Source organism: Rhinopithecus bieti, unplaced genomic scaffold, assembly GCF_001698545.2.
Source record: "Rhinopithecus bieti isolate Rb0 unplaced genomic scaffold, ASM169854v2 scaffold_26813, whole genome shotgun sequence".
Taxonomy (NCBI): domain Eukaryota; kingdom Metazoa; phylum Chordata; class Mammalia; order Primates; family Cercopithecidae; genus Rhinopithecus; species Rhinopithecus bieti.
This window is the reverse complement of record NW_016812144.1, coordinates 232,629-245,996: the sequence shown is the minus strand read 5'-3', so window position 1 is coordinate 245,996 and position 13,368 is coordinate 232,629. Positions and strand designations below refer to the sequence as shown.

Below are 13,368 nucleotides of genomic sequence, written 5' to 3'. Positions count from 1 at the left end.
GAAGGCTTATTCCAGTTTCGTGAGGCTAGTATGAGGTGTGTGCAATTGCCGGGGACACTTTTTTTTTTTTTTTGAGATGGAGTTTCGCTCTGTTGCCCAGGCTGGAGTGCAGTGGCACGATCTTGGCTCACTGCAAGCTCCACTTCTTGTGTTCACACCATTCTTCTGCCTTAGCCTCCCAAGTAGCTGGGACTACAGGAGCCCACTACCACGCCTGGCTAATTTTTTTGTATTTTTAGTAGAGAGGGGGTTTCACCATGCTAGCCAGGATGGTCTTGATCTCCTGACCTTGTGATCCACCCACCTCAGCCTCCCAAAGTGCAGGGATTACAGGCCTGAGCCACTGCGCCCGGCCTCCAGGGGCAAATTTATACTTTGGAATTAACCCAGGCAGCAAAAGCTATGTATCGGCTCACAGTCCGTTTAGAAGCATTTGTGGTGGATAATGGAGGGGCCTGACTCCTGCTTGCTGATCCACATCTGCTGGAAGGTAGACAGTGAGGCCAGGATGGAACTGCCGATCCAACCGAGTACTTGCGCTTGGGGCGGGGCATAATGATCTTGATCTTCGTGGTGCTGGGTGCCAGGGCGTGATCTTCTGCATCCTGTCGGGATGCCCTGGTATATGGTGGTGCTGCCAGACAGCACGTATTGGCATACTGGTCTTTGCAGATGTCCACGTCACATTTCATGATGAGTTCAAGGTGGTCTCGTGGATGCTGCAAGATTCCATGCCCAGGAAAGAAGGCTGGAACAGTGCCTCCAGACACTGGAACTGCTCGTTGCCAATGGCGATGACCTGGCCATGGGGCACCTCACAGCTCTTCTCCAGGGAGGAGGAGGATGTGGTGGTGGCCATCTCCTGCTCAAAGGGCAACACAGTTTCTCCTTGTCACGCATGATCTCCTGCTCACCCGTGGTGATGAAGCTGTAGCCGAGCTCGGTGAGGATCTTCGTGAGGTAGTCAGGTCCTGGCCAGCCAGGTTCAGACACAGGATGCCATGGGGGAGGGTATAGCCCTTGTAGATGGGTACCACATGGGTGACTCCATCTCCAGAGTCCAGGACGTCAGTGGTGTGCCCAGAGGTGCAGAGGGACAGCATGGTCTGGATGGCCACGTACATGGCCCGGGTGTTAAAGGTCTCAAACGTGATCTGAGTCATCTTCTCTCTGTTGGCCTGGGGGTTCAGGGGGGCCTTGGTCAGCAGCACTGGGTGCTCCTCTGAGGCCACAAGCAGCTCACTGCAGGTGTGGCGCCAGATCTTCTCCATGTCATCTGTATTAGTCCAGTTTTGTGCTGCTGATAAAGACATACCTGAGACTGGACAATTTACAAAAGAGGCTTAATGGACTTACAGTTCCAGGTGGTTGGGGAGGCCTCATAGTCATGATGGGAGGCAAGTCACATCTTACATGAATGGCAGCAGGCAAACAGAGAGCTTGTGTAGGGAAACTCACATTTTAAAAACCATCAGATTGGCCAGGCACAGTGGCTCACGCCTGTAATCCCAGCACTTTGTTTGGGAGGCCAAGGTGGGCAGATCACGAGGTCAGGAGATTGAGACCATCCTGGCTAACATGGTAAAACCCCATCTCTACTAAAAATATGAAAAATTAGCCGGGCGTGATGGCATGTGCCTGTAGTCCCAGCTACTCGGGAGGCTGAGGCAGAAGAATCGCTTGAATCCGGGAGGCAGAGGTTGCAGTGAGCCAAGATCGCACCACTGCACTCCAGCCTGGGCAACAGAGCAAGACTCCGTCTCAAAAAAAACAAAAATCACAAAACAAAAATGAAGTTTTGGGTTTGTAAGTCCTAAGTTTCTGGGTTCCAACCTGAATTAGTACCCACTTTGTGGAAGGTGATGTTATTTGCACCTAAGTGTGAGCAGTTGCAAAGGGGCCAGAGAAAATGACTAGGTAAATCAGGTATCGTGTGAATAAGAAAATGTGATGGCTTTTTAAGTAAATTGAATTACTTAACGATAGTGAACAAAGACAAAATCCTATCTGTATCCTTTCCTAACATCAAAGGCTGAAATCAGAGAACTTTAATTGCAAAAACATTTAATAAGTCTGAATCCATAGATTGGCTCTATAGTTGACTGTTAAAATTTCTACACTTGGTATTTAATAGTCACCTAGCAGTAGATTAAAACACAAAAGGCATAGCAGATGAATTCTAATTGGTGGAGAGAGGTTAATTTTTAAAAGCTTACAGAAATTGCTATGGTAAGAAATATTAATACTAATCACCTTTATTGGACCACTAATAATTCATACCTCGCAACTGACCGGATGCCTTATGTGCAGAGTTGATTGTCTAATTACCTAAAACCTGAATTTAGAAATTGTGCATGGGCTGGGTGCAGTGGCTCACGCCTGTTATCCTAGCACTTTGGGAGGGCAGATTACAAGGTCAGGAGTTCGAGACCAGTCTGACCAACACGGTGAAACCCCATCTTTACTAAAATACAAAATTAGCTGAGCCTGGTGGCATGTGCCTGTAGTCCCAGCTACTTGGGAGGCTGAGGAAGGACAAGTGCTTGAACCCAGGAGGCGGAGGGTGCAATGAGTTGAGATCATGCCACTGCACTCCAGCCTGGCAACAGAGCAAGACTCCGTCTCAAAAAAAAATATATATATATAAAAGAAATTGTGGCTGGGCGCGGTGGCTCATGCCTGTAATCCCAGCACTTTGGGAGCCCGAGGTGGGCGAATCACGAGGTCAGGAGATCCAGACCATCCTGGCTAACATAGTGAAACCCCGTCTCTACTAAAAATACAAAAAGAAATTAGCCGGGCGCGGTGGCGGGCGCCTGTAGTCTCAGCTACTCGGGAGGCGGAGGCAGGAGAATGGCTTGAACCCGGGAGGTGGAGCTTGCAGTAAGTGGAGATGGCGCCACTGCACTCCAGCATGGGTGACAGAGCGAGACTCCCATCGCAAAAAAAAAAAAAACTGTGCATGAATCTCACCTTCTGAGATGTTACTCATTGCTTGCTTCCTTTCAGCAGCTGGCCAGACTCCTAAACTTCAAAACATCTAAAAACGGAATGTTTTCCCAGTCGCTGGAAGAAACAAAAGCTTAGTTCCAATTTTTGTAACAGGAAATCAATTATAGTCACTTTAAAATGATGAGACGTGATTAAAAATATTAAATTGAAATACTTATAAATGAAATACACTCCTTCTTCCTGAAACTGGAAACTAAGAGTCATTGACATGTGGTTTGACTGAAAGATAAAGCCCAGGTCTATCCCACAGCTACATCAGAGCTCCTGTGGCTAAGGGTACATATAAAAAACTCTCAAAGAAATTTCTGAATGAGATGTGATTTTTTCTCACCACTTGGCTCTATGGTACTGGCAACTGATGGCTTGGAAGTGATTGATCAGTTTGGATACTTAGCTGTAATGAAGCCTCTTGGTTTAGCAGTAGTAAGAAGACAGAAAAGCATCAAGAAATCTTAATACTGATTGAGCCTACTTCAGTGGTGGAAAAAACACGTTCTGGATTGTATGTGTGCCAGGCAGTAACACATCCAGAGCTTCTGGAATCATTTCATACAATTTCCACTATGGGATAGAAGCTTTGAGATTAGCATTGCATTTCATTTGGTTGTGAATTGAACATTATTGATATCTGTGCTTTCTGAACATTACTGCTGAGTTTCGATCGTCTTTCCCATGAGAATGGGTACATTTTCCTAATTCTAAGATGTCCCTTTTGTTGCATATCCTTGAAAGTTTATACCCCATGAGAGGCCAATTTAACTAACCTTTGGTACAATTTACTGAGGCAAAGATTTGGCAGTTGTTAATTTTGTTTTTAAGATTTATAGGTTTGAGCCGGGCTCGGTGGCTCAAGCCTGTAATCCCAGCACTTTGGGAGGCCGAGACGGGCGGATCACGAGGTCAGGAGATCGAGACCATCCTGGCTAACACGGTGAAACCCCGTCTCTACTAAAAAATACAAAAAAACTAGCCGGGCGAGGTGGCGGGCACCTGTAGTCCCAGCTACTCCGGAGGCTGAGGCAGGAGAATAGCGTGAACCCGGGAGGCGGAGCTTGCAGTGAGCTGAGATCCGGCCACTGCACTCCAGCCTGGGTGACAGAGCGAGACTCCGTCCCAAAAAAAAAAAAAAAAAAAAAAATATTTATAGGTTTGAGAAAGTACCTCCAAAAGAGGTAGGTGGCTGAAGCCAGTGGTGTTGGGAAAGATGTTAATGGCCTAAATTGAGCCCAGCTGTGGTGAATGCACATTGCCTTTTACTGAAAATGCAGTGGTTGAATAAACTTACTCCAGTAGCCTATCACCATGGAAATAAGGATAATCTGAGCAAGGTGGTGACCTCCACTAACAAACTGAAAATAAAATAAAATAATAAAATAAAATAAAATAAGTAAAATAAAGTAAAATACAATACAGTAAAGTAAAATAAAATAAAATAAAATCACCCTGTAGTAACTTACTACCTCCTCATAAATTAAGTTTGAGCTGTCCAACAGCTGGAGGAATTCACTTGATAAGAATAATTAAACACATAAAGGCAATGCCTAACCTCGTAACGCCACCCCATATTCCTTAATCTTTACCAGGCTACTATAAGACGGCAGAAAACACAAGCTGCAATTTCGTTCTTTTCTCGTGTCCCTTTTTCAACAGAACATGGAATTTTTTTTTTAAAGACGGAGTCTCGCTCTGTACCAGGCTGGAGTGCAGAGACGCCATCTCAGCTCACTGCAACGTCTGCCTCCCGGGTTCAAGCAATTCTACTAACTGAGCCACCCGAGCAGCTGCGACTACAAGCGTGCGCCACCACGCCCAGGTAACTTTTTTTGTATTCTTAGCAGAGACGGATTTTCACCTGTTGGCCAGGATGGTCTCGATTTCTTGACCTCGTGACCCGCACACCTCGGCCTCCCAAAGTGTTGGGATTACAGGCGTGAGCCACTGCGCCCGGCCAAAACAAGGAAATTTAAAGGGGGAAAAAAAAGTGACCTCTGTGATTTCAAAAACAGAACCACCCATTTTTCTACTGTATTCCTGGTGAGCACATTCTGGAGACCTTGCGGAAACCACAGCCTCTGCTGCAGCGGAAGGCTCCCAGGCGGCCGCACCCCAGGGGGCAGCGCGCGCAGGCGGGTCAGGCTCCGATTCCCATCTCTCTCCGGTCTTCGCTGCAAGGACCCACACTACATCACGAACTAATGTCTTTCCAATTAACTTCTAAGTAGATAAATTTAGTAATGGGGGCTCAAGTTTTAAAAAATATTATTCAGGCCGGGCGTGGTGGCTCAAGCCTGCAATCCCAGCACTTTGGGAGGCCGAGGCGGGTGGATTACCTGAGGTGAAGGGTTCAAGACCAGCCTGGCCAACAGGGTGAAACCTCGTCTCTGCAAAAAATACAAAAAAATTAGTTGGGCGTGGTGGCGGACACCTGTAACGCCAGTTACTCAGGAGGCTGAGGCAAGAGAGTCGCTTGAACCCGGGAGGCGGAGGTTGCAGTGAGGCGCGGTCGCGCCGCTGCACAAGAGCGAAACTCCATCTCAAAAGAAGAATATTATTCAATAACTGATTTTCACACTTTTTTTTTTTTTGAGACGAAGTCTCGCTCTGTCGCCCAGGCTGGAGTGCAGTGGCCGGGTCTCAGCTCACTGCAAGCTCCGCCTCCTGGGTTTACGCCATTCTCCTGCCTCAGCCTCCCGAGTAGCTGGGACTACAGGCGCCCACCACCTCACCCGGCTAGTTTTTTTGTATTTTTTAGTTGAGACGGGGTTTCACCGTATTAGCCAGGATGGTCTCGATCTCCTGACCTCGTGATCCGCCCGTCTCGGCCTCCCAAAGTGCTGGGATTACAGGCTTGAGCCACCGCGCCCGGCCGATTTTCACATTTTTAAGAAAGACGTACTGAAGGAGGAAGACCGAATACCAAACACGCGGGCGCGAACCGATCCCGAGTTCCGCAACCAACCTCCCCCGGGCGCCGCGCCTTCCCCGCATCACGTGACGGCTGTCGCCCGCACCTTCCATATTCTCAATATAGGGAGAGGACGGGTTCCATCAGCAATGTAATAAAAACTATTGGTGAAGCAAAAAAAAAAAAAAAAAAAAAAGCCTGACAACCCCTTATAACGTTTTTTCTTTATTTTTCTCTTTTATGTGGACAGGGAGCCTTACGTTGGTTATATTTACCCTCAAATCTCTTCGAAATGCTTTTTAAGTTTCAGTATACTCCCGCGCTTAATAAAATGGTTTCCCCCAGCATCCCCAGCCGGTGCGGTCTGAACCATTGGGAACTTCCCCGAGGGGGGCAGCGGAATAGGGGCGGCGGAAAAGGGTAGTTGTCGGGCAGCGGCCCCTGCTTCCCCGTCAGCCCTCGGAGTTGCCGTACTCGGACTGTGTTCCTGGGCTTGCGGGAGCTGGCGAGGCTCGGCTCTCCTCGCGGTGCAGGACGTGCTCGGACGGCTCCTGCACCCCCACCGCATGGCTGCGTAGTGTTACGGCCCAGAGAGTCACGCGCCTCGGTCTCTGCCGGGCTGTGGGACCGCGAGTGAGTGTGGTAGCTCCTGGTTCTGCCAGCTCCCCGAGAGCCCGAACCGGGGCTTGAGAGCCTCGCCACCCCGGCTGACGTTCCTGCCGTGGGCTCGGGGGCTCTGTGTGTGATACCGCCTGTCCGGGACCCGCAGCGACCACCTACCCAGCGCAGTCAGGGGCGGGGCGGGACCCCGGCTGCCGAGTCCAGGTGTCCCGCGGGCCTCGAATCGGGGAGCAGGTCGGCGGGGGTCTGAGGGTTTGGCGGAGGGACATGTCCGAGTTTGCGTTGGTCCCAGGTGGACCAGTAATGGGGGAGGGTTTAGGGCCAGAGTCCAGGGCGTCGCCGAGACCCTGAGATTTGAAGATAGGTTGGGGGCACGCCCATTAACCAAGTCTATGGGGATGAGGACTGTGACCTGGGTTCAAACCCCGGGTTAGGGTCTTTGATTTAGTCTCATTTGATCTTGCCATGAAACGGGACTGTTTCCCTTTCCTTCTCCCAGATTTTGTCTTCGCTCTGGAGGAGAGGGTGTGTGTCATCCTCTTTTCTCAGTTTGGCGTTCAGGAGGGTCCTCTGATGAGCTAATAGGGTAGCACCGTGTCCTCCAGGGAGGGTGGAAGACCGCGCTTCTCTCCAGTGGAGAGTACTGTCAGACGCGTCCTTGTCACCTGGAAAGAATGGATTGGCTTGTGGATTGAAGTCCAAGGTGTGGTCAGCAGCAGTCTCTTCAGATGGGAACGCAGGGCAAGGAGGAACTTGCTGGAAGTAGGTTCTGGCTCTCCAGGCTTTGGCCACAACCAGTTTAGTGCCAGATTATCACCGTGGTCATCAAGTAATTGAGTAATAGTGGCAGGTGACACTGTGTTTGCCCTTCTAGTGTCCTATGTCAGGGAGCTCTGTGAATGGAAATCCAGGGAAACGGTGGAAATAGAGCCACAGTGAGAGTGGGTCTGAGCTGGCAGTCATCCCCTGCAGAACTTTTCACCCTGGGCGTGTTGGGATCCCAGCTGCTGACTTAATGAGGCTCCCCAGTGGAAGACTAGTTCTAGAAGCTGTGTGTCCACTGCTGGTTAAGATCCGTTATAGTGCCTTGTTTATTTACGGTGCCCTTACTTAGTGGCCTCTAATTCTCCGCGGTGCTATGAGAAGACCATAGGAAGTAGGGGTGAAATGGGCCAGGGTCAGGGCGCACCACGGGTGGTGGTGAGGTCACTGTCCAGGTCTGGGACTCAGCTATTGTGGGAGGAGGACATGGACAGACACTCTACCACATCAGGGAACTTGAATACTGTCTTTGGGTATGATGATGAAGAGACTGTCATCCAGGGCATTTCAGCTTCCTCTGTGGGTTCTGGAAAGCTTGCTGGAAACAGACTCATGAGACATATTCAAATCAATTTGTTTTCTCTTTTTCTTTTTTTTTTTTTGAGGCGGAGTCTCCCTCTGTCGCCCGGACTGGAGTGCAGTGGCCAGATCTCAGCTCACTGCAAGCTCCGCCTCCTGGGTTTACGCCATTCTCCTGCCTCAGCCTCCTGAGTAGCTGGGACTACAGGCGCCCGCCACCTCGCCCGGCTAGTTTTGTATTTTGGTAGAAATGGGGTTTCACCGTGTTAGCCAGGATGGTCTCGATCTCCTGACCTCTTGATCCGCCCGTCTCGGCCTCCCAAAGTGCTGGGATTACAGGCTTGAGCCACCGCGCCCGGCCTCAAATCAATTTGTTTTCTTAAGCAAACACCTCCTAGAGATTGGGATTGACCAGTGAGTAAAGAATGACCTCACGCTGCCCAGAATTCTGATTCTATGTGTAATGTGAATCTTGAGAGGCATCTGTTACTCAGCTCTTAGGTGGTATTCAGAGAGGTCTAGTAACATTTGGTGTCACCTGGCTGGTGAGGGCAGGCTCCGGTGACCGCAAAGCTAAATGTTCTCTAGGGCACCTCCCTCTCTCTCAGGGGCTGCCTGGGTCTCTGGCGTACATGATCCGTGGAGTCAGAGTCAGAGCTCTTGTCTGACAAGTGCTTTTTTCTTTTCTTTTTTTTTTTTTTTTTTGAGACAGAATCTCACTCTGTCACGCAGGCTGGAGTGCAGTGGTGTGTTCTCGGCTCACTGCCACCTCTGCTTCCAAGTTCAAGCGATTCTCCTGCCTCAGCCTCCTGAGTAACTGGTACTATAGGCACGCACCACAAGGCCTGGCTAATTTTTATATTTTGTATTTTGTATTTTTTGAAATGGAGTTTTGCTCTTGTTGCCCAGGCTGGAGTGCAGTGGTGCGATCTCGGCTCACTACAACCTCCGTCTCCCAGGTTCAAGCAGTTCTCCTACCTCAGCCTCCCAAGTAGCTGGGATTACAGGCACCCACCACCATGCCTGGCAAATTTCTGTATTTTTAGTAGAGATGGGGTTTCAGCATGTTGGCCAGGCTGGTCTCAAACTCCTGACCTCATGGTCTGCCTGCCTTGGCTTCCCAAAATGCTGGGTTTACAAGCATGAGCCACCCGCCCTTCAATTTTTGTATTTTTAGTAGATACAGGGTTTCACCATGTTAGCCCAGCTGGTCACGAACTCCTGACCTCAGGTGACCCCCCCCTCGGCCTCCCAAAGTGCTGGGATTACAGGCTTAAACCACTGAGCCTGGCAAGTGCTTTTCATTAAAAGGAAAAACGAGTAAGAGTAGCCCATGTTTTGACCTGACATGGTGGCTCACGCCTGTAATCCCAGCACTTTGGGAGGCTGAGGCGGGACAATCACCTGAGGTCAGGAGCTCAAGACCAGCCTGGCCAACATGGCGAAACCGCATATCTACTAAAAATACAAAAATTGGCTGGGCCTGGTGGCGCGTGGCTCTAATTCCAGCTACTCGGGAAGCTGAGGCAGGAGAAACGCTTGAACCTGGGAGGCGGAGGTGGCAGTGATCCGAAGATTACAGCACTGCACTGTAGCCTGGACAACAGAATGAGAGCCTGCCACAAAAATAAAAAATAAAAAAGAATAGCCCATGTTGGTGCTGAATGCTGGGAAGTGGCTTGTCAACATTGCCTCTGGTTTCCCTCTCCTGCTTGAGAAGGAAACTGCCAGGCCTATGGCCTGAAGGGTAAGTTGGTGTGATATAGATGCTGCCAGAGCACACCCTTATAACCAAGAGTAAGAAAGATGGGGACTTGGCTGGGTGCAATGGCTCACGCCTGTAATCCTAGCACTTAGGAAGGCCAAGGTGGGTGGATCACCTGAAGTCGGGAGTTTGAGACCAGCCTGGCCAACATGGTGAAACCCTGTCTCTACTAAAATACAAAATTAGCTAGGCATGGTGGCAGGCACCTGTAATCCCAGCTACTCGGGAGGCTGAGACAGGAGAATCACTTAAACACGGGAGGCAGAGGTTGCAGTGAGCTGAGATCGCGCCATTGCACTCCAGCCTGGGCGACAAGAGTGAAACTTGGTCTCAAAAGAGAGAAAAAAAGAAAGATGGGGACTTGCTCGGTCATCCAGGCTGGAGTGCAGTGATAAAGTCACAGCTCACTGCAGCCTTGACCTCCCAGGCTCAAGTGACCCTCCCAACTTAGTCCCCCAAGTAGCTTGGACTAGAGGCATGCCCGGCTAATTTTTTTTTTTTTGAGACGGAGTCTCGCTCTGTCGCCCAGGCTGGAGTACAGTGGCATGATCTTGGCTCACTGCAAGCTCTGCCTCCCGGGTTCACGCCATTATCCTGCCTCAGCCTCCCGAGTGGCTGGGACTACAGGTGCCTGCCACCATGCCTGGATGATTTTGTTTTGTATTTTTAGTAGAGACGGGGTTTCACTGTGTTAGGATGGTCTTGATCTCCTGACCTCGTGATCCGCCTGCCTTGGCCTCCCAAAGTGCCAGGATTACAGGCGTAAGCCACTGTGCCCGGCCCGGCTAATTTTTAAAAAAATTTTTTTGCAGAGACAGGGTCTCACTCTGTTACCCAGGCTGATCTGGAACTCATGGGCTGAAGCAGTCCTCCTGCCTTGGCCTCCCAAAGTATTGGGATTACAAGCATGAGCCACTGAGCTGGCCTCAAGACCCTATCTCTGAAAAAATAAATACAGAGATCCTTGATCAAATACTGGGTTAGAGTGCTTCAGGGGTGCAAGAGTCATCTAAAATATCAGCTCCTGCTCAGAACGTGAGAGGCCTACTAAGCCATTCAGAACCCTGGGGAGTGTCTACATCCTCATCGGAGATATACTTATTTGAGACTGGCTGTAAACTGCTCCCATTATTTTTCATGCTACGAAGGCCTCTAATCTTAGAATTAGCTTTATTTTTTTTTTCTCTTACCTAGAAAACGCCAGGTCTTCAAGGATGTCTGCCGCCACCATGCCTGACCCATTTGGCAGCAGCCTCGTGTGTGCTGGTCTGGTGTGGACGGTGGAAGTGTGATTCTGCTGAATGTCAGATTAGTGTGGGTGCTCTGCAGGTGGGCTGAGACTTGGCCCAGGCTTGCTGTCCTGTGCTTGTCTTGCTAGAAGGAACCTTGTTTCTCTTCCCCGATGCCTCAGAGGAAGGCGTGGCCTCCCTTTTCGGGATTTAATGCCTTTACCTTTCCTTTGGGTCCTGCTAACCCTTATTCCATCAGTGGTTGCCCCATCTCCTCTTGAGCAGTAGATTGTTAAGCCACTCACCATAGTGAGCCCTGTGGGCCCTTTATTGAAACTCTGTCTGTTTAGTTCCTGTGCCACTAGACTCGGGCTCCGGCCTTCCCCACAGCTGTGGCTCCTGAACCTCTGCCGCCCCTAGTTTCTGTCCCTTTCTTGGCAACAGCTGTCATCTTTCCAAGGGCAACTTCTCAGTCCTCTCATTTATCTAACACGTGAATTTGGTGCCTCCTGTGTGTCAGGAATGCACTTTGGACAAAGGCGCAGTTCTGCGATGAGGAGCACTACGACTCAAAGCAGGGCAGGGGAGGTTGGAGGGGAGCTCTTCTGGTGGGCTGGCAAGGGGTCCTCTGAGCAGGGGACCTGCAAGTGGAGGCCGAGTGGTGAGGAGTAAGCCAGGTGAAGGTGTGTGGAGCATTCCTGACCTTTGTCCCCAGCCCTGCCCTCTTCTGTCCTGCAGCCTGCATCTTTGCTGAGTCCTCAGGGCCTTCCAGCTAGAAGTTCTGCTGTCTGTTAAATGCTGTGTCTCCTCTCCCGCTGCCTGCCTGCCTCCCTCTCAGAGTGTACCTACAGAGCACCAGCCCTCCATTCCCTGCCAGCCATACCCAGGGTCTCCCTCTCTGACTCCCACACCTGCCTCACTGCCAGCCCAGCTAAGGTTCTCTTCAAATGTCTGTTTTCTGTCTGCCTCTGCCATTCCCACTGTGACCGCTCGTGCTCAGCTGTATCTCAGGGAGGAGGACAGGTGCCAGAGCAGCTTGTGCCAGCTGAGCAGCCAACTGCAGAAACGTCAGGTGGGTGGCAGCGTTCATGGGCACGCTGGAGAAGCAGTTCTAGGCATGGGCCACTGGCAGAGAGGCCGATTGCAGCCCCCCCACCCCACCCACTGTGCACATTCTGACTTCGCTTCTTCCTAGAGTTAGCAGTTTTGGCAGGCCATGTCTTGTTTGTGTCCATAGCCTGCCTATCAGGAGTGAAGACAGAACATCTGACTTTTGGATCCATAATGGGGGTGGGGGCTCCCCAGAAGAGAAGAGGCATTGGGTCCTGGCCAGTGTCCACTACTCAGTCAAACATTCAGAAACTTACATGATTCTTCATCGTCCCAAGCAATTCTGACTGACCAATGGGGCTTTCTGTGAAGGCAGAAATATTCTGTGACCTGGGCTGTTCAGAGGGGTGGCATGAGTTGCATGTGCCTAGCAAACACTCAGGACATGGCTGGTGAGACAGAAGGGCTGAACTTATGTCCTATTAATGTATTTATTATTTATTTATTTATTTATTTATTTTATTTTATTTATTTATTTTTTTTGAGATGGAGTCTCGCTGTCACCCAGGCTGGAGTACAGTTGCACAGTCTTGTCTCACTGCAACGTTCACCCCCTGGATTCAAGCAATTCTCCTGCCTCAGCCTCTTGAGTAGCTGGGACTACAGGTGTGTGCCACCATGCCTGGTTAATTTTTTTGTACTTTTAGTAGAAATGGGGTTTTGCCATGTTGGCCAGGCTGGTCTCAAACTCCCGACCTCAAGTGATCTGCCCACCTCAGCCTCCCAAAGTGCTGGGATTACAGCATGAACAACCACACCTGGCCTATTTATTTAATTTTTTTGAGATGAAGTCTCACTCACTCTGTTGCCCAGACTGGAGTGTAGTAGTGCAATCTCAGCTCACTGCAACCTCCACCTCCCAGGTTCAAGCGATTCTCCTGCCTCAGCCTCCAGAGTAGTTGGGACTACAAGCATGCGCCTCCACTCCAGGCTACATTTTTTTTTTTTTTGAGACGGAGTCTCGCTCTGTCATAAAGGCTGGAGTGCAGTGACGTGATCTTGGCTCACTGCAACCTCCACCTCCCAGGTTCAAGCAATTCTCCTCCCTCAGCCTCCCAAGTAGCTGGGTTTATGGGTGCCCGCCAACACGCCCAGCTAAGTTTTTTGTTTTATTTATTTATTTATTTATTTTATTTATTTTTTTTTTTTGAGACGGAGTCTCGCTGTGTCACCCAGACTGGAGTACAGTGGCCAGATCTCAGCTCACTGCAAGCTCCGCCTCCCGGGTTCACGCCATTCTCCTGCCTCAGCCTCCCGAGTAGCTGGGACTACAGGCGCCGCCACCTTGCCCGGCTAGTTTTTTGTCTTTTTAGTAGAGACGGGGTTTCACCGTGTTAGCCAGGATGGTCTCGATCTCCTGACCTCGTGATCCGCCCGTCTCGGCC

The 13,368-nt window shown here is 50.2% G+C and overlaps 1 protein-coding gene and 1 pseudogene across 6 annotated transcripts in view; one reads left to right on the top strand and one right to left on the bottom strand.

The window, feature by feature from the left end:
* Nucleotides 1-423: 423 nt before the first annotated feature.
* On the bottom strand, nt 424-1,271 carry LOC108544479 (actin, cytoplasmic 1-like; annotated as a pseudogene).
* A 5,180-nt stretch (nt 1,272-6,451) lies between these two features.
* The window catches only part of FLCN (folliculin), a 27,722-nt gene continuing 20,805 nt past the window's right edge, over nt 6,452-13,368 (top strand). Inside the window, exons 1-2 of one of the 6 annotated variants that reach the window (XM_017895601.1) lie at nt 6,452-6,772; nt 11,874-11,945. The gene's annotated coding sequence lies outside the window, so the exon portion shown is untranslated. Of the gene's footprint in view, nt 6,773-10,534; nt 11,946-12,557; nt 12,590-13,368 lie in introns of those variants that run through there. The other 5 variants (XM_017895600.1, XM_017895602.1, XM_017895598.1 and 2 more) reach the window with 5 other exon arrangements.